We start from the raw sequence: 17,978 nt of genomic DNA, 5'->3' as shown, positions 1-17,978 counted from the left end.
GTTTAAAACTAACCACAAAACTGGGAGCGGTTTAGCGCTTACGCACAAGCAACCCCTTATCCCATTACAGTGGGTATAGTAGGAATGCTAAACACTAGGCACCATTCAGGGCCGTCTTAACCATAGGCACCAGGGGTGCGGAGCACCCAGGCGCCGGGCTCTCAGGGGCACCAGGCTGAGAGTCCGGGGCCCAAGAGTTGGAGTCTGGGGAAGAATCTGCCCATCGGTCAGAGCACCACGGCGGGCTCTTCTGCTGCGGGTGGCTCTGTGCTGTGAGTTCGGGGGCGAGCGAGTTAGTGAGGTGCTGAGGCGGCCAGCCTGCTCCACCCTCCTGCATGCCTGGGATTGGTGTAGGGCCTTGGTCGACAACTCTGGAGAACTTTTCCTTTAAAAAGGTCAACAATTTTGGGGTCCCCCCTAAAAAAAGGTTGATAACCCTGGGCAACCTGGGGGGGCGGCGCCGGGCAGAGCTTTGCACCCCGGTGCCGCATATGCTTAAGACAGCCCTGGCACCGTTGTTGGGTGGAAATAGCCCACAAGTTGGCCTGGCAATGGGACAAAGATAGGGTTGTCATTACAATCTGCCTTTGCTGCTGGAATGGCATTCTGGCCAATTGTTTGGGAAGCCGCCAATGCACCCTCGGAGTTGACCAGGGCTGGAACCTGACTTGAGGCAAGCCAAGTATCCAGAATACCACTGGGCAACCAGGAGAAGGGTTTAAGCAAGGCTGGGCACCGCAGAAACTAGGGGCATGCCTTGATCCACTAACTTCTCACAGGTCCCTTATGCTCCCTCTTACTGGTTTGATCCTGCTCAATACCATTTGTGCACAGATTTGTGTCAAAGACTTGAGAACACCTAACAAAATTGATGCCAGCCACCGAGGGATTGGAGCCAATTGGAGTAAAATTCCTTTCTGGCCTTGTTTACTGGTGACCAAAAGAGCCTAGCAAAACATTAAGGGCTTGTCCACACTTGTCCTGTGCTTAGAAAGCATGGATCTGAGTGGTTTTCTGCTTGTTCTGCCACATTCCCAGGGGAAAACCATTCTTTAGAGCTGAATCGGAGCAAACAGCAACCTGCTGAAAACCCTATTCCATGGCCAAGAGCGAGTTTTCCCAGGGGAAAGTGGTGGGACAAGGAGAAGTCTGGAGGAGTGCTGTCACTGAAGGTGACTGGGTGGGAAGCTTGTGTGGCCAAGGCTTTTAAGCCCAAAGCCAGTGCAGTATCACTCCTTTAGCATCCTAGAGCCACAACACCACCAGAGCAAGGCAGCCGACTTACAGGGCATACAGAGGGGCAACATCAAACACGTCATCTTCAAACCACAGTTACTGAAGTTAGGATGTATCGCAATTCCCGGTCTGGATGACAAGGCAAACCGTGGTCAATCAGAAGTGGAAGCCCCTGGGGAAAGAGGAGAGCATGAGACTTGCTCATTTCTACAAGCCCATTATATCACAGATAGAACAGTACACAGCCATTGTATCACATATAGAACAGACATCCCTCCCCAATCCATAAAACACCACCCAGCCTATCCCTAGCCTTTGCTGTCAACATTATTTATGGATACTGCATATTCACCTGGTGCTCATTGAATGTCTAACAGCAATGGTAGTAGCATGTCTATCAGAACTGTTTCACGTTCCTATTAGATTCAAACTGCCCATTTCAAACGCTAATGAACAGGAAAACAGTCGCTCTTTCCGTTATGGTTTTGCTTCCTTTTCTTCTTCTTTTTCCTTTAGTTGCATTGCTCACACAGCCTTCCGTCAACAGGCGCTTTCATTCGATTTCCAGACTGCCTTGTGCTAGATGCCAGCAGCAGTCCCTCTTTATTCCTTTGGATATATATATATGCAACATTCAAAAAGCCAGTGTTTCCCCCTTCTACTCAGAGGGATGTTTTTGAACAACTTTAAAGCTGGCTCTAGTCAGATGTGTAGGGGGAGAGGGAATTGCACGCTTGAAATTCTCCCTTCAGCAGCTTCATCACCTCCTCATTTGTGGCACCATCAAAAAGGGGCGCTGAAACTAACTGAGTGACAGCTGCTCTGAGGAATGCTGAATATAAATCGAATTTTCCTGTTTCACAACCCTCAACCCCTTACTTTTAGGAACTCTCCAAAATAAACTGAGCCTGGTAAACCGATACTATAGTCATAAACTCCATTAATTAAGCTGTGGTGTCCAAACTTTTCAAAGAGGGCCAGATTTGATAAAATGAAGGGCCGACCAAAGGGACGACAGTTGTTGAGGTTTTTTTAGGATTTTGCCCCAGGAAATGAACTGCCACAGGGGCGGGATTAAATGGACCGCCGGGCCGGATTAGGCCCCTGAAACGGACTTTGGACGTGCCTGAATTAAGGTATAATAAAGGGCTGCCTTCAGGTGTCTTCTAAAAGTTATATACCGGTAGTTGCTCAACTCCTTGACATCTGATTGTGTGCTGCCATTATTTCAGCTGTTCCAAGGCAGTTGCTATCAGCTCCCCTAAGCCCTCAGGCCTCTTAACTCTTGAAGGCCCAAGGGGATGGCTAAGTATTCCTTCCTCTCTCTAGCTGGTGTTGCAGTCTTGCTAACTCTGTGGCAGCCATCATAGGACATGAAACTACCCTCCACGCAGCCACGAACGGAAACAAGCTGCCAGCATTATACTTAGCCATCAGATATTTTCAATATGCAGTATTCAACTGACTCTTGTTTTGCTTGATCAAACAGGAAAACTCCAGAGACATTTGGATGTTAAATCTTAGGAGGGCATCTTCAATACTGCGGCTTCTTTCTTTTTTTTCATATGAACATCTGGCCAGCGTTCTGTCAACGTTCATTACACAAGCAGCCTCTGAGCCACTCAAAGCTTCTCACACTTCACTTTAACTGCTGTAGATTCTACGTTGGTTTGCGTCTGAAGACTCTTAAAAAGCCGTGGCCATTTAGCATGGCTTTGGGATTACAGAGCATTCTGCTTTGCACTAAATTTCAGGCACTGCCAGTATGCAGTTCAAAGTACCAGGTTTTATTTTAGCATAAACAGGAGACTCTAGGATGCTTGTTCGTACTCATTTCTATTTTCATTAAAAATCTTGGGGTTATGTTACTGGATATTTCTGCTTTTATTCGCCTGTACTGCTCCCCATAGGATTCTTGAGCTTATGCAAAAAGATTGTGTCAAGTTCACTTCCAAGTATCTGAGTTGAAGAAAACAAACACATCCTTAACAGAGGACAATAATATACACTTAAGCAACCACTTCTTGACCAATATGAGATTAATTTAACATCAACTCCAAAATGGATTTTGATTCTAAATCTCCTAAAATTGGTCTTCTCAAATTTTCCCAAGTCTAGAGGTATGCTTACTCAGACCCCACATAAGATACATTTTTTTACAGCTAGTAGAAGCAATAATTCCATCATCTCTCAGTATAGAGGATATATCAAACATAGAGTACCTTTTCTATGATTACCACTATGCTCGTTCAGTGGTAACTTTTAGAACTTGGAACATTACTAATAGAGTATATGGGGGGGGGACCTCAAACTTTTGGAAGTCGGCATAGAGGTAAACAAATATTTTAAAAACAAAACACTTATGGCCCTGGTAAGTAGAAAAGTGAAACACCAGCAAAAAGATAGAACAGATGTAAATCTGATCATCTTGGAGAATCCAGATAGCTACGACCAGTGTGACGGAGGAAAACAGCCCAGTCTAAACCAAGAAGTACAACATTCAAAAAATGAGTTTGACAATTCCCTTGCCTTCGAGGAAAAGAGACTTTTAAACTCTTTTATCAAACCTATCCATTCTTAAGGAAATCAGCCCTGAGTGCTCTCTGGAAGGACAGATCCTGAAGCTGAGGCTCCAATACTTTGGCCACCTCATGAGAAAAGAAGACTCCTTGGAAAAGACCCTGATGTTGGGAAAGATGGAGGGCGCAAGGAGAAGGGGACAACAGAGGACGAGATGGTTGGACAGTGTTCTCAAAGCTACCAGCATGAGTTTGACCAAACTGCGGGAGGCAGTGGTAGACAGGAGTGCCTGGCGTGCTCTGGTCCATGGGGTCACGAAGAGTCGGACATGACTAAATGACTAAACAACAACTTCTACCTGCCACAGGAAGAAATCATCAGCAGAATAACTTCCTTTACGAGACACCCTTATTCACCTTCGGCCTCCAGAGAAAGCCAATACAATCACGGATCAAATTATGGAAATAATGTCTAACCAACACAGAGTTGAACAAAGGGAAGAGGTGGAGAAAGCCCCCCCTATAAACAGAGATAATCAAATTGGTAAGGAACACCCTCCTATCAGGAAACTAATGCCTAAGAGTCATAGCTGTCAATGTTTCCCCTTTTTTTAAAGGGAAATTCCCTTATTCTGAATAGGATTCCTCGCAAGAAAAGGGGAAAGTTGACAGCTGTGCTAAGAGGAGCAGAAAGTTGGTTTAGTATAGGCAACTGAAATGGGTGAGAGTTTTGCTTCAAATCTCACCTAAATGGCTGAGGGGGCGAAAGGATTGACATTTGCTCTGATTCAGCACTAAAGAGTGGGTTTTCCTGGGGGAGGCAGTGGGAGAAGCAGAAAACCACTTGGACCCCGTGCTTTCTAGACATGGGGCAAGTGGGCATGTGGATGAGCCCTCTGTTTTAGAAGGGAAAACAGCAGAGAAATATTATGAGCCTTTTGAACAGCTCTGCCATACTTCATCAGCAACGTTAGCTGAAGTATATCTCTCTCACACATGACGCTAATGTATTTTTCATTTCTTGTTTGTCAACATTACCCAGTAGGCAGCAGAAGAATAGCAAGAGTGCCTGACATATCTTACAAGACAGATACATGCCTCTGTAGGCGACGTTGGGGTTTTGATTGGGGGGGGGGGAGAATGCTGAAATAATATGAAATGTTTGAATGGTTCGCTGGCATAGGTAACAACCACTTCAGACATGCTGAAGTCTCCATATTATGGAATTTCTTCCAAGGTCTTCCAGGAAATTGGCCAACTACGAGGGAAGCATTAAGCTGTGAAAAATGGCAGTTAGCAAGCCAGGAAGAAATTGGGATCCACAGAAATGATATTAATTCCTACTCAAGGGCAGCACAGAATATGCTTCAACTTTAAATTGCTTCCTCGGCTCCTACCAAAGGCAGACCTATGGAAACACAATTTTAAAGTGGACTGAGCTATAGCAGGGAACAAAAAGCAATTGCTGCTGGAATTATCCGATACTGACTAATCCTGGCTTCATTATTTTGTGTGTTTTGTTTATTTGCTGACATATCACCCTGCGCTTTCCTGCTCAATAATGGGATCTCCGGGGCTTGCGACAATTCATCCCCCCCCCCCACGAAATGGAAGATAAAAACCAGTTCATAATAAAATGGCATGAAATCAACAAAACAACAGCTTTAAGTACAACAGGAGGGAAAGTGAAATTCAAATCATGGCCAGATAAAACTTATCACACGGCACTGAAAAAGCATCATAGGTGGCCTGTTCTGTCCTCCTGGAGCAGAACTCCAAAATCATAGGGGAGAAAACTCCCACTTGATGGTGGGATGTGGATCAAGGCCTCCACTGAAGACCTGGGTGGGAATGCAGAATCATGTGATGAGAGGCAGTTCTTCAGTGATATATGCTCAAGTATTTCATTGTTTAGACCTGGGCTAGGGAATCTGTGACTATGCAGATCTTGCTAGATTCCAGTTCTCATCAACCCCTGCCAGCACTGACAACAGCCAGGGATGGTGGTAGTTGAAGATTGTCCATTCTAGCTTTAGACATTACTCTTACTTAAAGGTAAAGGTAAAGGGACCCCTGACCATTAGGTCCAGTTGTCACCGACTCTGGGGTTGCGGCGCTCATCTCGCTTTATTGGCCGAGGGAACCAGCGTACAGCTTCCGGGTCATGTGGCCAGCAGGACTAAGCCGCTTCTGGCGAACCAGAGCAGCGCATGGAAACGGCATTTACCTTCCCGCCGGAGCGGTACCTATTTATCTACTTGCACTTTGATGTGCTTTCGAACTGCTAGGTTGGCAGGAGCAGGGACTGAGCAATGGGAGCTCACCCCGTCGCAGGGATTCGAACCGCCGACCTTCTGATCAGCAAGTCTTAGGCTCTGTGGTTTAACCCACAGCCCCACCCGTGTCCCTACTCTTGCTTAGAGGACCACTAATGTCTCTGTTGCCCTGACTGAACTATGTTAGTCATTAAGATTTCTCTTATTTTTATTTTTAAAGCACAACTTACATCACAACCAGGGAAACCAATCTCTTCTGAAGTTCCCTGGACCTTTTCCAACAACTCGGTTGAAAAAGAAAACAAAACTCAACAGCATATTTTAATAAGAAGGTAAAATATTTCCACAGAGAGAAAGAGAGAGAGAGTTCACTTTGACAAGCTGAAATGAAATAGCTCATTTTGGGCATATTGAAACATTCCATTTGGGGCTGACAGAGCAAAAAAGAATAATGAAATCTCTTACTACTCTCTGCCCGCTGAAACAAAACATTCCCAGTCAATTCGGTTAATGAAACCTATCTTTCAAGCTAAGAACATGTTTCAGCAGTGACCTGTCTGACAATCCCAACAACAAGCTGTGATCCAAGTGGCTTTGTTGTTGCCCGGACTCCCCCTCAATATTATAAAAGTTTCATTTTCCTTGTATGCAAGCTTGGTGTTTGAAACTCCGAGCTGCTTATCATTGCAGATTTTTGCCATCATACTCATCTGACATAAAGGAATTATAGATGTGCTATTATTAGACTTTAAGAGTTTGCAAAGCACTTATGTATATTATGTGCATCAGCTTTACAACAATCCTGTAAGGTATATTATTATGAATTATCCCCATATTGTATGTTGTGGAAAGGAGATGGAGAGGCTTTCCTGAGAGCACACTTGCAGAGCCGGCCCTATCCTTACACAGAGTGAGGCGGCTACCTTCAGTAGCAGATCTAGAATCGTGCAGGTAGCATCAGTTTTAATAGCTGCACATGAACTCCTTGTAATCCACCCTCAAGTCTTCTATCTAAAAGACAAATGGAAACTATATTGCTAAATTAGGCACAACTGCTGGAGAAGATAGGACTTGAACAGAGCACTGAAAAAGGAGTTTATACTTCAAATGCCCAATTTCAGATCTATGCAAGGGGAAATTTTGTGCTATATTATCCAATGGTTAGCCTGACATTGACATGAAGATGGGTTCATTTTGTAGCATTTTACACCCCATTCATCCTGCCTCAGATTTCCATTATAAATCCACTGCATTTTTGTTGAAATGTCTCGAGTCGCTCAGATATGTTTACTCACATTGCGGTGCTGGAATAGGTGGTGTGAACAAATCAAATCACACAACAGGCTGCAAAGGGACGTGAGACAACACAACTTCGGTCTTTGGAAAACAGGTTTTCGCTGTTTTTTGAGCAATCGGGTAATAGCACCTTCGTGCATAATCTTATGACTCTCACTCCCCAGAAATTCACAATAGCAATTCATAAGAACCACAGTTCTGGATGAAACTGAGGATCGGAGTTAGAGGAGCCAACTTCTGAGGGAGAATGGGGGGGACTAACATTGCCCCCCCACATTTATATTCTGAAGTGGTACAGTCCTAGAAGAGCTGTACCACATGCTTTTTCTGAACATGTAGAAAGGCCTCTGGGATAATTGATATTGCAGCCCACAGGTGAAATTCGGGGTACAACCTGCAGAGTGGTAGCGCGTCCATCTGTTGTAGCAAAACCAGCAGAGTGTCTTGCAGCACCTTAAAGACTGCAGCATAAGCTTTCACAGGCAAAAGCCCACTTCAGGAACTTGAAATGTTCTCCCCATTTGTATAGTCTGTGATAATTCTACATAAAGCTTAGCAAATACAATATCAGAAACTGCAACATTCAGAAACTGCTCCATTCATCTTCCAGGACACTCTACTGCTGACCAAAAGGTTGTCATTCTCCAGCAAAGGAATACCAAAAGGCAACCATAGCATGAAATTGCTGAGCTCGAACTATTCCAGAAGCTTGAATATAGCTGATTAGGCTTGAATAGGAACTATGGATGGTCTTCAACTAAGCTTTACTCAGATTAAGACTATTTAATGGGCCTAAATTAGCCAAATTCATTAATATGTCTATTCTCTGAGAAAAACTTTGTGGAAGGTCACCCATTGGTTTCCTGCTCCACGACACCTGCTAATTAACATAGTAAAACTGTAGTGATGATATTACAAGCAATTTCGGTTGTTACGGTCATCTCAAACATTGCATTTAATTGTCAATGACTCTACTTTTTTGCATTGCATTGCCATTCACCTCCCTTCCTCTTTCTGCTCCCCCCTTGTATCGTCTATGTCTGCCAAGTGAAGATCACCACTTCTTGCATCTGAAGAAGTGGATTCAAGTCCACAAATTTTGTGCTACATTGTTTTTGTTAGTAAACCTTAAGGAGCTACAAGACAGACTCTTCATTGCATGTGTGTGTGTATGGTTTCATCTGGTGTACACCTATTTGAGAAAGCACTTTTGAGATTGTCTTCATCTAAAGGTGTTAAGATTTATATCAGCCTTCAATGATCCTTTAGGAAGCATCCAGTCTTTTGGACATGATGGGTAACCTGGGCAAAACGTAAAAAGGTAACGGACCCCTGGACGGTTAAAGGTAAAGGTAAAGGGACCCCTGACCATTAGGTCCAGTAATGGCTGACTCTGGGGTTGAGTGGCTCATCTCATTTTATTGGCCAAGGGAGCTGGCGTACACTTTCTGGGTCATGTGGCCAGCATGACTAAGCCACTTCTGCCGAACCAGAGCAGCACACGGAAACACTGTTTACCTTCCCGCTGGAGTGGTACCTATTTATCTACCTGCACTTTGATGTGCTTTCGAACTGCTAGGTTGGCAGGAGCAGGGACCGAGCGACGGGAGCTCACCCCATCGCAGGGATTCGAACCACCAACCTTCTGATCAGCAAGTCCTAGGCTCTGTGGTTTAACCCACAGCGCCACCAGCGTCCCTTGAAATTACACCCTTTCCGAGCCAGCCAGGAGTCGAACCTAGAATCTTCTGATCCATAGTCAGACACGTTATCCATTGCGCCACTGGCCCTTGGATGGTTAAGTCCCGTCAAAGGCGACTATGGGGTTGCAGCACTCATCTCACTTTCAGGCCGAGGGAACTGGCGTTTGTCTGCAGACAGCTTTCTGGGTCATGTGGCCAGCACGACGAAACTGCTTCTGGTGCAGCGGGACACTGTGATGGAAACCAGAGTGCATGGAAACTCCATTTACCTTCCCGCCATTTACCTATTTTTCTACTTGCACTGGTGTGCTTTCGAACTGCTAGGTTGGCAAGAGCTGGGACAGAGCAACAGGAGTTCACCCTGTCTCAGGGATTCAAACCCCCGACCTTCTGATCAGCAAGCCCAAGAGGCTCAGTGGTTTAGACCACAGAGCCACCCGTGTCCCGGTAGCCTGGGTACACATGGCATGCCAGTAGGATTGGTTGGCTTCCTTTTGTTGCTGTGCTCACAAATTTCAACAACTCCTCACTACTGTAAATTTTCCAAAGCATTCTACCATTTAATTCCCTTCCACACATGTCTTGAGGGATTGTAAACATCCCCTGCATTGCATCCCTCTATTCCCATAGCATTAGAGGTTCCTTTGGGAATTGAAAACGAGATCTTGCATTACTTTAATAAGCCACTTGGTAGTTACTGAGAATGGAAAATAAGCTATGCGGAGGATGCCAATAGATGCTACACAGCACCCACACAGTCATACAAATTAATCAGAACAGGAGAAACAAGGACTAGAAAGACATCAGGCACAGTACATAAAATAGAATTGTTAAACATGGCTCTAAAATTAAATCCCATCAAAATTAAACTAAGGCGTATTTGACTTCAGGAACAAGACTTCAGTAAAATGACTTGCTGCCTGACTAGCAACCAAGTCATTTATCCCCATACAGTTTTCCCGGTGGGCGATACAAGGTAACGCAACTTTTATTTACTCCTGCCCAGACGAAATCAAAGCAAAACCACTATGAACTAAATAGTCGGGCATCCCTCTCGACTGACCTTAGCATGATTTATTTGAAATTCAGGAAGCAAAACCCCAAATGAGACAATTGATAAATAAATAAGTTGCTGCTCTGGTAGACAATATCTTCCTTCGTTGCTTCTCTTCTGCATATATTTGATATGTTCCCCAAGAACTTTGCAAGCTCAGTAAGACAGAACTTACCTTCATGGAAGCCATGCTGATTCTTCTGCCGCAGAACTTGTTCTTCTGTATCAGGTGTGAGGAACTTTGGCCCTCCAAATGTTGTGGAACTACAACTTCCACCACGCATAGCTACTGACCAGGATTATTGAAGCTGATGGGAGTATTGTATAGCAACATCTGGAGGACCAAAGGTTCACCACTCCTGCTCTATAAACGTAAAGGGATCCCTGACCATTAGGTCCAGTCGTGGCCGACTCTGGGATTGCGGCGCTCATCTCGCTTTATTGGCCGAGGGAGCGGCGTACAGCTTCCAGGTCATGTGGCCAGCATGACTAAGCCGCTTCTAGCGAACCAGAGCAGCGCATGGAAACACTGTTTACCTTCCCACTGGAGTGGTACCTATTTATCTACTTGCACTTGGATGTGCTTTCGAACTGCTAGGTTGGCAGGAGCAGGGACCGAGCAACAGGAGCTCACCCCGTCGCAGGGATTCAAACCACTGAACTTCTGATCTGCAAGTCCTATGCTCTGTGGTTTAACGCACAGTGCCACCCGCGTCCTGAAGCCTGCTCTATAGGCTTCATGAAATTCTGAGAATTGGTTTACCCAGAATAGATGTTAAGCTAACCAGCGTGTAATTTTATATTTGTGGTATGTAAGCTTTTATGAAAATTTTTAGCAAACTGAAAGGGTGAGATATGTTTAACAAACAAACAAACATCTGCTTCACTGAAACTTACACAATAAACCTCTGAGATCCTCCTAGCTAATTTTATTCCTATATTACCCATAAAACAACTCTCTGACTACTGTTCTCAGGTTCCCTGAATTCAAGGCCAGGCTCTGTCCTGATTTTTCAGTCTCATCATTTTCCTATTTGCTCCAGCCTTTATCGCCCACCCCTTGTACCTACGAACCCATAAAAATGTTTTGCTATGATAAAACATTCTCCTCTACCACTTGAATTCATGACACTGTGCTTTAGTAATCTTTCTAATTATATTCAACTGGACCCATGCTACTAGGAGAATGAAAAAGCATGCACTGGTTTCCACTGAATGTGAACAGGATATTTCGAACCTATTTAGGTTAATTGATTTTACATATTTCAATTGAACTGCTTTGTGTGAGAAATCAACATGCATAATTTCAATAGTTGCTATGTAGTCCTAGGTGGAACGAGAGAGGACATGCTTCTGCTCATTCATAAAAAGGTATGTTTATGCTTCCAAGCTCTCGTTTGGGAAACACATTGGTGTAACACTCAGGAGATAGGTGTGTAATTGATTAGAGCCCAAACCTGCAGAGTGAATCCTTCTCCCTGAAAATCACTGAAATACCAAGGGCAAGGTCATTTCACAGGAAAACACACACACATTCACAATTTAAATGCTCCTTTCATTTAGCCTTCACAGAATTCTAAATTTAAGGGTGCATTTTTCTCAAAACTGGCCAGTGTGGTGTAGTGGTTAAGAACGGTAGATTCGTAATCTGCGGAACCGGGTTCGCTTCCCCGCTCCTCCACATGCAGCTGCTGGGCTAGTCACACTTCTCTGAAGTCTCTCAGCCCCACTCACCTCACAGAGTGTTTGTTGCGGGGGAGGAAGGGAAAGGAGAATGTTAGCCGCTTTGAGACTTCTTCAGGTAGTGATAAAGCGGGATATCAAATCCAAACTCCTCCTCCAAACTCCTCATACCAATATTATAATAATATGAAGGCACAAAATGTAATGACGGTAGTCATAAGCAACATTATGCATGCAGAAATAAACATGGCCAAATTAATTAAATAGTTACTAGCTTAGTTTGTATTTTCTTCTTTTGAATAATCTTTATGTTTTGGTGCTTTGTCTTGAGGTATCACGTAAGCTCTCTTCAAACACAAACTTAAAAAACAAAACAAGTTTCACATAATTAATGAATGATTTAAAAGGAACCAAGCTAGGAATGGCCTTGAAACCAAACTAAGACTTTAAAGTGATATTTTCTAATTCACTGGGCTCTACAAATCTCAACCCAGGTGTCATAAACTGGCAGAATGCAGAGGAGTGGTGGAAGGCTCTGGCTGGGGAACCTCCAAGGGAACCCCCGGATAAGAAGGCTCATAGCCAAGGGATTGGTGGTGGGATGGCGATGAGTGGTCAGAAGGAGAAGAGAAGGCAGACTGGGGACAGGAGGTTGTCGGAAGCTGAAGAGGCAACAGGGTTTAGCGAAGAGGAAGAAGCTGGGGCAGAGAGCAGTCCTGAATCAGAGGCAGGAGAGGAGGGAGCCAGGAGACAGAGGCAAGGCAGACTGCTGAGAAATCCAGGGAGTCTCCCCTTCCTGCTATGACCAGTCCCCCGCCCCCAATCTCCCAGAATATGCATAGAAATGAAGAGGGTGGAGCAAAGAGAGACAAGACGACAGAGCCTTAAGCTGCTGGGGAAGGAGCCTTAGAGAGCCATGGAAAGGCAGGGACCTTCAGTCTTGCCTCATTTGGGCAAGACCTACTGGGAAGAGTTGCTGTGTGTTTACTACACTAGGCTGCACTGTGTTGGTTTCTTTGAATAAAGGGTTAACTTCACTGACACTGGGTGTTTTGTTACTGACCCACTCTTCACTGGGGCTCATGACACCAGGTTGCTTCCAGACAGTCTCCCTTCTTGAGCATTTACCTCAATTTGTTTGCACAGAGTTCATGGGGATATCGACTATTTACTTAACATTCATTTTGGTTGGTTTGCAGAGAGGTTAGATGGTGTTACATTCAGAAAACATTTTTCCTCATTTTCCAGCAGTTTTCTATCACATTCATTATCATAAAAGTGGAGGGGGGATGGGTTGTGGGGGTGTGTGCAAGGGCTCCAAATGAACTTTAATTTCACAATATGAATTTGCCAGAAAAAGTGACTGTTGCTATTTTGGAGTGCAATTCAATCTGGAAGTGTCCCTGGTCTCTCAGATATGGAAACCAATAGGAAACTTAGCCATTCAATGCTCAGTATGAGAATGGGGATGCTGATATTAAATATATGTTAACCAGTAATATATTTCAAGGCACAAAGCAAATTAAGTCAGGCAATAGTCACTGAATGCCACAAATAAATAAATTCTCTAGTATTCTCTGAAAGTCTATGATCATAGTTGCTTGAATTAAAAGCAAAGAAAAAATGAATTTCAGGTAAGAAGTTCAAAGTAACAAGGATTGCAATTCATAATTGGCTACACTGACATGGAGTTCCAATTATGGAGTGAATGTATTATGTTCAGCTCATTAGGCATTGCAGACAAACGATGAGATGTGGAGCTTTATAGACTTGTTGCAAGATATTATTGTGAATAAGTCTGTATCTGTTCTAGTGTTGGCTGGATATAACAGATTCCCAGGACTGATGGGCAAAGACAGGGAAACAAATTTGAGCAAGTCTTATGGAGAATTTTACAAAACGAAACAAAAAACAAGTTAGTTCCAATTACAAAGACTGAAAACTGATTTTAAGGCAGCTGGAGAAAGGAATGGTAACATATAAGGCAATACTGATGCTTTCAAAAGTATCAAAAGGCAAGTTATAATAATTTAATTGCCGTAAAGGAATAAGGATTTTCTAGTGCAATCCTAACCACCTCCACCATGCCAAGGTGAGCCAAAAGCAGTTTTCCCACTGGGAAATTACAATTACTACAACAGGCAGAAAAACGGGATAAAGGACCTTTTAATAATAATAATAATAATAATAATAATAATAATAATAATAATAATAATAATAATTTATTATTTATGCCCCGCCCATCTGGCTGAGTTTCCCCAGCCACTCTGGGCGGCTTCCAATCAAGTGTTAAAAACAATACAGCATTAAATATTAAAAACTTCCCTAAACAGGGCTGCCTTCAGATGTCTTTTAAAAATAGGATAGCTGCTTATTTCGTTCACATCTGACGGGAGGGTGTTCCACAGGGTGGGCACCACTACCGAGAAGGCCCTCTGTCTGGTTCCCTGTAACCTCACTTCTCGCAATGAGGGAACTGCCAGAAGGCCCTCGGTGCTGGATCTCAGTGTCCAGCCCAGACACGATGAGGGTGGAGACGCTCCTTCAGATATACTGGGCCGAGGCCATTTAGGGCTTTGAAGGTCAGCACCAACACTTTGAATTGTGCTCGGAAACATACTGGGAGCCAGTGCAGATTCCTCAGGACCGGTGTTATGTGGTCCCGGCAGCCACTCCCAGTCACCAGTCTAGCTGCTGCATTCTGGATTAATTGCAGTTTCCGGGTCACCTTCAAAGATAGCTCCATGTAGAGCGCACTGCAGTAGTCCAAGCGGGAGATAACTAGAGCATGCACCACTCTGGCAAGGCAGTCCACAGGCAGGTAGGGTCTGAGCCTGCGTACCAGATGGAGCTGGTGGACAGCTGCCCTGGACACAGAATTAACCTGTGCCTCCATGGACAGCTGTGAGTCCAAGTTTGCCAAGACCCTCTTTCTACTAGAAGTAGAGCATGGAAAACATGAGGCTTCGAGTTAGATTTAGTAGGTTAGTTCTTCAAAAATACGCTCATATGCTCTCTCAAACCACTGTGTGCTGCTGCTGCGTGCATGGTGTTAATAAAAATGGGAGGGAGGGGGTTAGGAACCCTCTTTTGCAAATGCAACATTATTAATAGATTGTGCAGATGCAGAAGATTGAAAATGTCAACGAATCGATTTCCTGTTTTTCATATTAAAGCTTTGGGGGTCGGCATATCTCTTCTTGCCTAGTTGGAATTGGGAAGCTTGATTCCTAATGCTACATTATTTACAACAGAGGCAGAGCATGATCCAGAAGGCAAAACAAACTGTCAATAACTTATTAACGAAATTTGCAGCCACAGGCAAACACTGATGGAGGGCTCCCAAAGAGCAAGTCATCAAACGTATTGCTAAGGTGAGCCAGCCACAGATATTAAGAGTTAAGGTATTTAGGAACACCTACGCACAGAAAAAAATTATAATTATTGTTTACAAGCTCAGGCCAGATAGAATGTGCCCACTCTGAAAGCCATTTTCTTCTAGCGCCTGATGGAGAAATTTAGAAAGCTCTGCAAAGATCCAATTTTTGAAAGTAAGGAATAGCTTTAGGCTAGTAGACACAGCAGATGACACAACCTTGATGGCAGAAAGTGAGGAGGACTTAAATAACCTTTTAATGAGGGTGAAAGAGGAGAGCGCAAAATATGGTCTGAAGCTCAACATAAAAAAAAACCGAAGATCATGGCCAGTGGGCCCACCACCTCCTGGCAAAGAGAAGGGGAAGAAATGGAGCCAGTGAGAGATTTTACTTTCTTGGGCTCCATGATCACTGCAGATGGTGACAGCAGTCACAAAATTAAAAGACACCTGCTTCTTGAGAGAAAAGCAATGACAAACCTAGACAACATCTTAAAAAGCAGAGACATCACCTTGCCAACAAAGGTCCGTATAGTAAAAGCTATGGTTTTCCCAGTAGTGATGTATGGAAGTGAGAGCTGGACCATCAAGAAGGCTGATCGCCGAAGAATGGATGCTTTTGAATTATGGTGCTGGAGGAGACTCTTGAGAGTCCCATGGACTGCAAGAAGATCAAACCTATCCATTCTGAAGGAAATCAGCCCCGAGTGTTCACTAGAAGGACAGATCCTGAAGCTGAGACTCTAATACTTTGGCCACCTCATGAGAAGAGACGACTCCCTGGAAAAGACCCTGATGTTGGGAAAGATGGAGGGCACAAGGAGAAGGGGACGACAGAGGACAAGATGGTTGGATAGTGTCCTCGAAGCTACCAGCATGAGTTTGACCAAACTGCAGGAGTCAGTGGAAGACAGGAGTGCCTGGCACGCTCTGGTCCATGGGGTCATGAAGAGTTAGACACGACTAAACGACTAAACAACAACAAAGTAGACACAGCCACCTAGTCAAAGAGCATTTCCACATAAGAAGAGTCTGTTGCATCAGGCCAACGGTCCATCTTGTCTAGATTCCCATTCTGATAGGTGGCTTCCCCATGGCTATGAGAAGCCTGCAAGCAGGACCTGGGAGTAACAACCCTCTCTTCGCTTGTGATTTCCAGCAACTGGACCTTCAGGAGATCCACTTTAGTTTATTATTGTGGATGAAAAGGTAGAACTCACATGGATGTTTTTTGTTTTGTTGGCAATAAACTAAGGGTCTTCACTCTCGTAGCCTGACAGTCAATCCACACAGCTCACTTCTCGTTGCACTTTGCAGAGCAAATCTTAATCAGCAGTATCCCACCTACCCCTGAAGTGTTTGTAGCAACAAAGGCTCAAAAAAAATGTGCTGAATGGGGATTCAATTTAATAAAGTGTAAGTCTCCTGAGGGATTCTGATGCATCTTTGGTTAATGTTGCTATTACTGATCACACATTAAATCATGTTAGGGAGGGAAACACCTCTTTAAAGTTATTTAAGGTTCACTTTGCTTCAATGGTTTCAATTTAAAAATTAGCATTTTAACATGCACCATCAACTAAACATCCCATTTCCTATGTAAGGGAGACACAGCATAATCTATATTCTACTGCCCTCTGGCTGAAAAGAAGCATGCTGCCAAAAGACCATAAATATTCAATGCATGTAAATGCAACTTTGTCCATGGAGTTTTCTTGGCAGGGATACTGGAGTGGCTTGCCAGTTCCTGCTCCAGGTGGATCACATTTAGTCAAAACTCTCCACTGTGACCTGTCCATCTTGGGTGGCCCTGCACGGAATAGCTCATAGCTTCTCTGAGTTATTCAAGCCCCTTCGCCATGATAAGGCAGTGATCCATGAAGGCAAGCAAAATTTGAGAGAGAAAGGGAAAGATATAGGAAACTGAAAGCAGATTTGCAAAAAATAGCAAGGAGAGACAAGAGGGCCTTCTTAAACAAGCAATGCAAAGAAATAGAGGAAAACAACAGAATGGGAAAAACCAGAGATCCATTCAAGAAAATTGGAGATATGAAAGGAACATAATAAAGGACAAAACTGGAAAGGCCCTAACAGAAGCAGAAGACATCAAGAAGAGGTGGTAAGAATACACACAGAAATTATACCAGAAAGAAATGGATGTCTCATACACCCCAGTGTGGTTGCTGAACTTGAGTCAGACATCCTGAAGTCAAATGGGCACTGCTAATAACAAGGCCAGTGGCAGTGATGATATTCCAGCTGAACTATTTAAAATTTTAAAAGATGATGCTGTTAAGGTGCTACACTCAATATGCCAGCAAGTTTGGAAAACTCAGCAGTGACCAGAGGATTGGAGAAGATCAGTCTACATCCCAATCCCAAAGAAGGGTAGTGCCAAAGAATGCTCCAACTACCACACAATTGCGCTCATTTCACACACTAGCAAGGTTATGCTTAAAATTCTACAAGGCAGGCTTAAGCAGTAAGTGGACTGAGAACTCCCAGAATTCATCATGCGAAAGGCTGAACTGGATGAATCCCAAGCCAGAATTAAGATTGCCAGAAGAAATATCAACAACCTCAGATATGCGGATGACACAACCTTGATAGCAGAAAGTGGGGGAAGTCTTGTCCTTATACAGTGGACACTCAGGTTGCGAATGTGATCCGTGCGGGAAGCACGTTCACAACCTGCAGCATTGAATGTGCGGGTTGCGATTTGGTGCTTTTGCGCATGCGCAAAGCGCAATTTAGCACTTCTGCACATGGGCAAGCGCTGGAACCCGGAAGTAACCCATTCTGGTACTTCCGGGTTCAGTGCTGTGCGCAACCCGA

General features: G+C 44.1%; 1 long non-coding RNA gene across 1 annotated transcript in view; it reads right to left on the bottom strand.

The window, feature by feature from the left end:
- Positions 1–5,402: 5,402 nt before the first annotated feature.
- The window catches only part of LOC310848446, a 30,329-nt gene continuing 17,753 nt past the window's right edge, over positions 5,403–17,978 (bottom strand). Inside the window, exon 3 of the long non-coding RNA XR_014566404.1 lies at positions 5,403–5,596. This is a non-coding gene — a long non-coding RNA (uncharacterized lncRNA). The remainder of the gene's footprint in view (positions 5,597–17,978) is intronic.

Source organism: Podarcis gaigeae (assembly GCF_964106915.1).
Source record: "Podarcis gaigeae genome assembly, chromosome: 7".
In the NCBI taxonomy this organism is placed as follows: domain Eukaryota; kingdom Metazoa; phylum Chordata; class Lepidosauria; order Squamata; family Lacertidae; genus Podarcis; species Podarcis gaigeae.
Note: the sequence above shows the minus strand (reverse complement) of the source record. Positions and strands in the feature narration are given on the sequence as shown.